Source organism: Nothobranchius furzeri, chromosome 3, assembly GCF_043380555.1.
Source record: "Nothobranchius furzeri strain GRZ-AD chromosome 3, NfurGRZ-RIMD1, whole genome shotgun sequence".
In the NCBI taxonomy this organism is placed as follows: domain Eukaryota; kingdom Metazoa; phylum Chordata; class Actinopteri; order Cyprinodontiformes; family Nothobranchiidae; genus Nothobranchius; species Nothobranchius furzeri.
Window position 1 is genome coordinate 82,107,869 of NC_091743.1, and position 9,955 is coordinate 82,117,823.

Genomic DNA, 9,955 nt, shown 5'->3' on the forward strand with positions numbered 1-9,955 from the left:
CAACAGGTGTGTTTATCTTCTCAATCATCTGTGAACGTTTCAGCTGAAGAACATTTGACGTCTGCGTCTTTAGGATTCTCTACTCCCGTTACTCCACTGCTGCACAGTTCCACTCGAACTTCTCGTCCCTGAGATTATTCCCAGCTGCTGCGGCTAAAGGAGACGTAAATGGTGTCGACAGGTTTTGTACATTTGTGAGAAATCAACATGAACAGATATTTTAAAGCCGTTTTCTTTGTGTTGTCCTGTTATTTTCTGATGTTGCACCTCTCACAAATCCACTTACTGCTCCAACACAATTACAAATCAAGTGAGATCAAAATATTCACACACAAATAATTTTAAGTTTACTAAAATAACTCTCTGATAAATCCATAAATCTGCAAAAGTGTACAGCAGGAATAGTTTCCTAGTTGTTTAGCTGTGGATCCAGCCTGACGAGAGAAACACCACTGGTCCTGCTGTCTCTACAGGTGTGTGTGTGTGTGTGTGTGTGTGTGTGTGTGTGTGTGTGTGTGTGTGTGTGTGTGTGTGTGTGTGTCTTTTTATCATTTTATAATTCATCTGTTTTAGGTTATTTGGTCCTATTGATCTTTTAGACTTCGTTATTGGCCATGAGACCTTCAGCCAAACTAGCTCATAATTTTCTGAAAATCACATTTTCTAGCAAAAATGGCAACTAAAGCACCTTGAAACTTGATGGACTGGTGACCTGTCCATGGGGTCCACCCTGTCTCACAGCCAGTGTCTGGGATCAGCACCAGCTCCCTGAGACCCTGCTGAGGACACGTTTTAAATGATGCAACGTGATGTTCGATCTGCTGATGAGGTCTGAAAACAGATCCCAGCTCTTTGTTGCAGACAAAACCAAACCCATCGTGGTCTGGAACAATCTGACGTATAAACCATAGAACGTCTAATGGAGCTCTAACCAACCGGTGCTGGTTTACATGCTGGAGTAAAGAGTCTCCCTTGGTGTGTCTCCTCCTGGTCTCCTGCAGAGAGACTGTTGATGGCTTCAATGATTTAACAGCTAAATTTCGCCGTTTGAAGCCACGCTGCTGTATCGTGCCAACAGAGCACTTTCCTTCGAGTCAGTCTAAAACCCACTTCTGCTGCAGAACCAGGTCCGGCCCCATGCAGGTTTCCCCCCGTCAGCTGATGAAACGGGACTCTAACTGGACGAGAAAAGGCTCCACAGTCCGACAGACTCACTGTAGTTCAATATTAACTCTGACAGAGCGGCCCAGAGGACGGAGCTGCTGAAACCACATAAAACAAACCAGCTGAGAGCAGAAAGGGGTTTGGGGGGGGGGGCACCGAGCGCTCACAGGAACAAATGATTTCACTCTGTCTGACATTCAGCCGAGGATACGTCTGATCTGCAGCCTGTGATTGCTTCTGCCATCGTAGCTCCTCAGTCTCTCCGGGATGTGAAGGAGGAGAGAAAACCGCCTCAGGGTAAGAAATCCAGGCAGCGAGGAGGCGGCCAGAAAAGATCAGCAGCTCCTTCACTTAACTGTGAACAATGTGAGGCTGATTTACAGTTGGCTCCGATGGTTTCAACAGTTTAAAAGATTTTACGTCAAACCTGGAGTCTGTAAGTGACCTGCAGTGCCTGTAAGTGACTTGTTAAGTTTAGAAGTATCCTGTGCATGAAGTGTTCAGGCTGTAAGTGACCCGTAAAGCATATGTGTGACCATTAGCGCTGCAGTGACCTCTAGAGCCTGCATTTTCAGTTATTTCATAGAGGAAGATGTGAAAACACGTACACTGTCAAACCAACCCCTAGATGGGCTTTTAAGAGATGGTTAAAAGAAACAGATGTGGATGTGACTTGTAGAACCTGACGGTGAACTGTAGAGACCATATGTGACCCGTATGTGACCCATAAAGGCAGAATGTGACCTGTGGAGGCTATGAGACCACCAGGCTCTTTACGTGACCTTCAGAAATCTGTTAAATGTAGAGCTTCCGTGACTGACATGTGGAGCCGGTATGTCTTCTCCAGAGTTTGAATATACCCACAGAAACTAGATGTGACCAGTGAAGCTTGTATGTAAGCTACGGGGTCTGAACACACGGTGTGTGTTAGACAAAGAAGTTCCACTTTCAAATCAAAACATACAGTCAAGTAGAATGGTAATAGACTGATGAAGCCTGTCAAAAACAAAACTGGGCCAAATGTTTGGACAGCACCTTATAGCAAAGACCCAAACCCAGAAGCTAATTCCACCGATCCTTCTGTTGGAGCAGAATGCTCCTCAGCGGGACGACTGACACGAAGGAGACTCTTCTTCAGCTCTGACCTCCACCAGTCCTCCTCCCTCTCTCCCATCAGCAGCTCTGCCTTATTATCACACTTGTGACAGTGTAACGAGGCTGAAGGCCTCCTCCTGCTCTGGTGTCAGAGCCGATGATGGATAACGGCCCGTGCTCGCTGATGCCTCATTCATTTCTATTAGAGCTTTGTGTAAATTCCCCACAGCCTCCAGAAGCTGCAAGAACACATTAATTTATGAATCAATTTCAGAGGCCTGTGGTCAAACTGGCAGCTGAGGAGTCTGTCTGTCTTTATTTGGATCTGCCTACTGATGATTGGCTGTCAGAAACGCAGACACCACCAACAGACCCTCAGACAGAACCACCTCCAACTGACGATCACACAACACCACCGAGAGCCACCCAACGTAAAGAAGAGCTAACAGGAATCGTGCACCATCACGAACAGGGCCTCTTTCAGTCTGACAGACTCTCTAATGGCTCTTTTCCTCGCTGATCACTGCTCGTCTCGGCTGAACTTGACTCAGCTCATTGCGGTTTGCTTTTCCAAGTCAAAATGAGGCATGCCTCAACTGAGTGGGGGAAAGGGGCAACAGCGGCATAGGAGTTAAGTGCTCACCCTGTAATCAGAAGGTTGCAGGTTTGAGACCCGCTCAGTCTGTTGCTGTCGTTGTGTCCTTGGGCAAGAGACTGATTGGAGGGACCCGTGGTGCCTATGGCAGGCTCGCCTCTGTCAGTGCGCCCCAGGGCAGCTGTGGCTAGTGCAGCTCATCACCACCAGGGTGTGAATGAGTGATTGTGTTGTAAAGCTCCTTGGGGGGATCCAGGACTCTAGAAGGTGCTATATCAAACACAGGCCATTTACCTACGGCACTCCTGGTCCTCACCTGACACAAGGTGGTCTGTATGTCACACAAAAACCCAGCACATCAGAACTATGGTGGAGATGTTAAACATTCTGATCAGACCCTGGCTTTTTGTCACACTCGGATCCCAGAAACGATTGCTGGCAGTAAGCTCTAGAGCAGCAGTACTCAATAGGTGGTCTGCGGGCCAGACGTGGCCCGCGAGTCCTCTCTTCGTGGCCCCTGAACCCCGCGCACCCCACCCCCCCACCCCCGACGGCCGACCGGAAGGTGGAGGATAGAGCTGAGGAAAATAATCAAATAATCAATTCATCGAGATGCGGGCATAAACGATTCTGCATCTTAGAAGAGCACCATAATCAATTATAGTGGAATGTACTTTTATTTTAACGTCGGCAGTAGCATCCAGATCTGTCAGAGCGGTGTTCTCCACATTTACCGGTAGGAAACTTTGGTCCGCCTTTATGCGGTACTGCAGGGCTGAGCGCTGGAGTTGTAACCTGAGACCGAACCGAATCAGCCCGACCTGCTGGATTTGGGCCGTGAATTAAGTTAATTGAGCGGGTTGTCGCGTGGCATGCTCCACTCGCTCGATCAGCGAGAGAGAGAGAATCAGAGGACGCTCCTCCAAACACGCATTATTATTTTAATAATTTCGTTGTTGTTTCTCCTGGAAGCGCTCAGTCAGACCGAGTGTTGTGATGCCAGGTGATCCGGTCTTGGGGAGGGAGCGGGGTCAGTGACGGCGGCTGCAGCGTGACCTGTCTCCTTTATTTACGGACACGGAGAAGTTAAAAGGAGAGAGAAGTAGAAGATACAGTAGATGCTAGTTCCACTTCATTCTTTTGTTTCATGAAGATAAACTGATGTTAAATTCAGCTTACAGAGAAACTGGGAGGAAGCTTTGGTTCATTTTAAGTTTCAGGAGGTCTTGTCTCCTATCTGCTCCTCCAGAGACAGCATGGACATGAGGGTCACACGGTGAGGGTCCCACAGGACAGGTTAGTGCAGTCACACAGCCGAGCTGGAGGGGGACAGGTGTTGTCCTTCTTTATATTGCAAGCGTGTGTGTTATGTTCTAACCCTAACCCGACAATCATACAACAGCATACATAATGAGTATCCTTCAAACTCAGACAGTCTTGTTGCTTCGCTGTGATGTAATCAGCCTTAAAATGTGATCTTGGAAGAACGTAGCCCCAGGATTCGGACACTTCCACTAATATGGATGCTAATGGAGATGCTAACAGCAAACCAAATCTTGTCAGACAGAAATGATGAACCAGTTTTTACTCTGGAACATAAAACATCGACTCTGCTCTCTGAGTCAAGGGAACATCTATGGTCAGCTTTTGGGTGAAGCTCCAACCACCAGACCTCAGAGCTTCTGAATCAACCAATAAGGAAGAATACTATGATTTTAGAACAGAATGACAGGCTCTTTTCCTAGTGGGGCCCCTGAGGGACAAATGTTTTATTAAGACACATCTCCTCATTTCAATAGGGCCATCTTCCCACAGTTACCCCTGCTTATACTCCCTGGTTCTTCACCTGTTTAATATTAACTCTGCTCTCCTGAATAACCATCACAACCTGAGGTCTGAAGGACAGAAACATCCATGTGGTTCTTTAACAAGCTGCTCAGAGCTGACAGAGCCTCTCTGAACAGGTTCCACCTAAATGTTTCAGGATTTATCCTCAGAACAAACGTTTCCTTCAGAGCTCCCATAACACGCTGCTGATGATGGTCATATCGCTGCAGCCGGTTTATTTCTGGATGCTGCCGCGTCTGCTTTTGTCAAACATCAGGCAGAATTAAAGATCTCATTTAAGGCTTCAGGAGATCCACGACTTAAAAAAGTGGTTAAAAATAAAGTTACTGAGACTCTTGTTTCCTTCAGTTTTGAGGATTTGTTATTGCGAATCTTCTGTTCTGGCTTTCAGGTGACTGGTTGTGAATGGCTTCTCTCTTTTAAAATGCAACATCCATCCGTTCATTGCATCAGTTAGAAGAGTTACTGGAGCCTAAAGTGAACTGAATACCTTTGATAACCAGTGAGGTTAAGCTGGGCCTTAGAGTGGGCGCGGCCTAAGGAGGCGTGAGTTTTAAAGGGATGACACAGAATCTAAAATAAAACATTTCAGTTGCACACCAGAAAATAAATCTAGATGTGGAAATCCGATCACATCAACCTGCTCAGGTGATCCAGAGAAGTCCTGGACCTGGACCTGGGAAGAAGTTCTGGACCAGAGAGGTCCTGGACACCTCCCAGAGTTTAGTTCTAGCCAATAACCAGCCAGACCTTCGGTATCACCAAGTAAAACATCAATATTCATCATGTTTATATGAAAAATAACATCTGTTTTCAAGCAGCACACCATCTGTGTGAAGGACAGCTCATCAGGGGGAGAACATGTACCTGGGGGGGGGGGGGGGGGGGGGGGGGGGGGTTCAGATGCTGCTACATGGACAGTGGGACCAGTTTGTCTCTTCAGTCTTATTGAAACTTTATGCTTCTCATTATGTTTGTTCTTTTCATTTTTTAAATTATATTTAGTCTTTTCTACGTTTATATTTTAATGTTTGTTATTTTTCTTCTTACTGCCTTTTATTCAAATGAACGTGCGCTGCCTGTTCCGCCTGCCTGCTGCTTTATCTCCTTAACCTGCTGCGAGCGTCCCTGAGCTTTTGGACTTTTCTGGTGAAACATTTTCATTCAGACTTGAATTCTTGTCTCCTCTCTGGGCTGGAGGACGTTTGGGGAGTGGGGGTGGAGGTGGGGGTGGGGTTACAGGAAGTGGAGCATCCCAGAGGCAGCTGACAGAGGTCAGAACCACCACCTCTCTGCTCGCCGGGCCCTTCAGGTCTCGGCTCTCCGGAGGTTTTAAGGATGGAGGTCCTCATTAAAAGCTCCCATTGCTCTGCCCTCTCTTCCTCTTCATCGCCCGCTCCTCCTCTGAGGAGCAGGAACACAGATAAACGTATGCCGGACCCGTCCAGGTGTCATCCAGCAGGTGTTCTCCAGCAGCTGGTATCTGAGGCTGAATATTTTCAGATGTTTAAACTTAGAAAAGATTCTGTTGTTGCATTAAAAGCTGATTGTCAGGGCTTTGTCCTCTCATGTTTATTAGGAGGACAAGTTCCTCCTAAAGGAGACAAGTTCCCCCTGAAGGAGACGAGTTCCTCCTAAAGGAGACGAGTTCCCCCTGAAGGAGACGAGTTCCTCCTAAAGGAGACGAGTTCCTCCTAAAGGAGACGAGTTCCTCCTAAAGGAAACGAGTTCCCCCTGAAGGAGACGAGTTCCCCTAAAGGAGACGAGTTCCTCCTAAAGGAGACGAGTTCCCCCTGAAGGAGACGAGTTCCTCCTAAAGGAAACGAGTTCCCCCTGAAGGAGACGAGTTCCCCTGAAGGAGACGAGTTCCTCCTAAAGGAAACGAGTTCCCCCTGAAGGAGACGAGTTCCCCCTAAAGGAGACGAGTTCCCCCTAAAGGAGACGAGTTCCCCCGAAGGAGACGAGTTCCCCCGAAGGAGACGAGTTCCCCTGAAGGAGACGAGTTCCTCCTAAAGGAAACGAGTTCCTCCTAAAGGAAACGAGTTCCCCCTGAAGGAGACGAGTTCCCCCTAAAGGAGACGAGTTCCTCCTAAAGGAAACGAGTTCCCCCTGAAGGAGACGAGTTCCCCTGAAGGAGACGAGTTCCTCCTAAAGGAAACGAGTTCCCCCTAAAGGAGACGAGTTCCCCCTAAAGGAGACGAGTTCCCCCTAAAGGAGACGAGTTCCTCCTAAAGGAAACGAGTTCCCCCTGAAGGAGACGAGTTCCCCTGAAGGAGACGAGTTCCTCCTAAAGGAAACGAGTTCCCCCTAAAGGAGACGAGTTCCCCCTAAAGGAGACGAGTTCCCCCTAAAGGAGACGAGTTCCCCTGAAGGAGACGAGTTCCTCCTAAAGGAAACGAGTTCCTCCTAAAGGAAACGAGTTCCCCCTGAAGGAGACGAGTTCCCCCTAAAGGAGACGAGTTCCTCCTAAAGGAAACGAGTTCCCCCTGAAGGAGACGAGTTCCCCTGAAGGAGACGAGTTCCTCCTAAAGGAAACGAGTTCCCCCTAAAGGAGACGAGTTCCCCCTAAAGGAGACGAGTTCCCCCTAAAGGAGACGAGTTCCCCCGAAGGAAACGAGTTCCCCCGAAGGAGACGAGTTCCCCCGAAGGAGACGAGTTCCCCTGAAGGAGACGAGTTCCCTGAAGGAGACGAGTTCCCCTGAAGGAGACGAGTTCCCCTGAAGGAGACGAGTTCCTCCTAAAGGAAACGAGTTCCTCCTAAAGGAAACGAGTTCCCCCTAAAGGAGACGAGTTCCCCCTAAAGGAGACGAGTTCCCCCGAAGGAGACGAGTTCCCCCGAAGGAGACGAGTTCCCCTGAAGGAGACGAGTTCCTCCTAAAGGAAACGAGTTCCTCCTAAAGGAAACGAGTTCCCCCTGAAGGAGACGAGTTCCTCCTAAAGGAAACGAGTTCCCCCTGAAGGAGACGAGTTCCCCCTGAAGGAGACAAGTTCCTCCTAAACGAGACGAGTTCCTTCCAGAACCAGGAAGCAGCTCTGACTAGTCAAGTCCACATCAGGTCTTCAGAGTTTTCCTTCTCCATCTGTCAGGTTCATGCAAACTTATTCACATTAGTCTGTTTCTCTCTACTCTGGCCCTACTGTCCAGTCTCTGTCTCTCATTTCCGGTCCAAGTCTACAGTCTCTGTCCTAGTCAAGGTTTCTGGTCATAGTATCCAGTCCCCATTCCAAGTCTTCATTCTCAGTCTCTCATCTCCAGTTCTACTCTCCCTAGTATCTATATGACTTCTCTGGTCCTAGTGTCCAGTCTCTATCCTAATCTCTGACCTCAGTCTCTTGTTCTAATATCCAGTCTCTAGTCTTAGTCTCTGATCTCTCCTCTTGGTCACTAGTCCTAATCTCTCCTTCCTGGTCTTAGTCTCCAGTCTGTAATCCCAGTCTCTAGGCTGTGGTCCTGGTTCCAGTCTCAGTCCCACTGGTCCAGTTGCTGCATGCAGAGCGGCGTTCAGCCTGTCATCAGCTAATCAGCAGGATGATCGATGATGTTTATTCTGTGATGATGAACCCCCCCCCCCCCCCCCCCCCCCCCCCCCGGTTGGAACAGAACACTCAGGCCGGGCCCAGTTATTGAATTATCAGAGTGTAATTTGCATTAATGTCAGCTGTAGAAACCGAGGACGGTTCTGGTCGGGAGGATGGCGCTTGTTAGCAAGTCCTCCTCCTGTCCTTGGCCCCCCCACAAGTCTAATGGGCCGCCATGACACCACAAGTCACATGATGGACAGCTCAGAGGAGGAAGAATCAGCTGTAGAGTCTGGTGAGGTCTGTTCTCACTGAGTGCCAGTCAGTCAGAGGGGACAGGACAGGTGCCACAGCTAGAGACCGGACCAGAATCAGGGTCAGAACCAAAACCAACTATTCTTGTCCCTTCAAATGCAGCCAGACAGGTAAATGGAGTAAAATGGGGGCACAATCACACGACCTCTGACCCATCACATGTCCCAGAAGAGTCCAGTTAAACCTCATCTGAACTTATGAATCAAAGAATATCTGCAAAAATAAATGCAACGGTTCCTTTCAGAATAAAAGCTGAACAATTACGACCCAGGTTTGGGTCTCGCGATGCCCACAAAACTGTCGTGACCCGGAAGTATCTCAAAGACTGGTCTGGTCGGCAACCGCTGCTTTTCCTACCGGCTTCGGTTCCATAGAGGGTCAAGCTGGACCTCGACATTCCTGATCTAACGGGGACTTCCACAAGGGTATGTAGGCCGATGGAATGGCGTCGAATGTGTTTATGAATCTCCTAGCCAAAGCTTAGCACGAAGACATCACCTTCACTTCCCATCAGAACTAATCGCTTCTTCGGATTTGCTGGTTCTGAGCAACATTCCACACTACATCATTCTCCGTCTCATTCACTTAGTTACACCATACATTTAGTGTTAAAGTTAGTCTAGTTTAATTTGTTTAGTAATAAATCTTTAACCTTTTAAACTCGACTCTCTTCAGTTGTCTCTGAGTGAATACGAAGCTGTTATCTAATCCCTGCAATAAAAAGTTGCTGCTGTGTCACAGCTGGTTCTGGCTAAACTTTATTATTCCCTTTCATGTCAAAGCGACACTTGCACTGGGGCCCAGCTCAAACTTGCTACGCCACTGTATGTAGCTCTAGTTTTGTTACCCAGTAACCACACCAACACTTTATATTTCGGCCCATCTTAGACCAACCAGTGTTATGGTAAACGCACAGAATTTTTTTCACATTCAACCAGCAAACTATTAAGGAGAAAAATGCGTTTGAGCAACTCAAAAGTGAAGCAGCGTCAACAAAAAGAGCTGCAGTGTTTCTGTGGTCTCCCTCAAATATCTACAAGTGACCGGCATGACTCGCTTCCGCCCATCCCAGCTGCCCCGGGAAACGGGAACAACCAGCCGCAGGAGATGGGAGAAACCGGGCACCCACTCAAGCTTCTTATGCAGACTCACTAACATGTTTGACCAAGCAGTTAAATGACTGCATTTTCCCCGTTCAACCAGCAAAATGAAAGTATAGAAATAAAGCTGTACTTACTGATGAAATGAAGCAGAAATTGCTTGGATGATCTGTTAGTGCAGTCAATAACCACAGCTTGCCCTTTTGTCCAAACAATTCCACGATTAACATCCAAACACAAACACAAAAAAGGACAAACATCTATTAACGTGAGGCCGAGGCCTTTCCCCAGAGCTAGCTCTGAAGTCACGTGGCTCTGA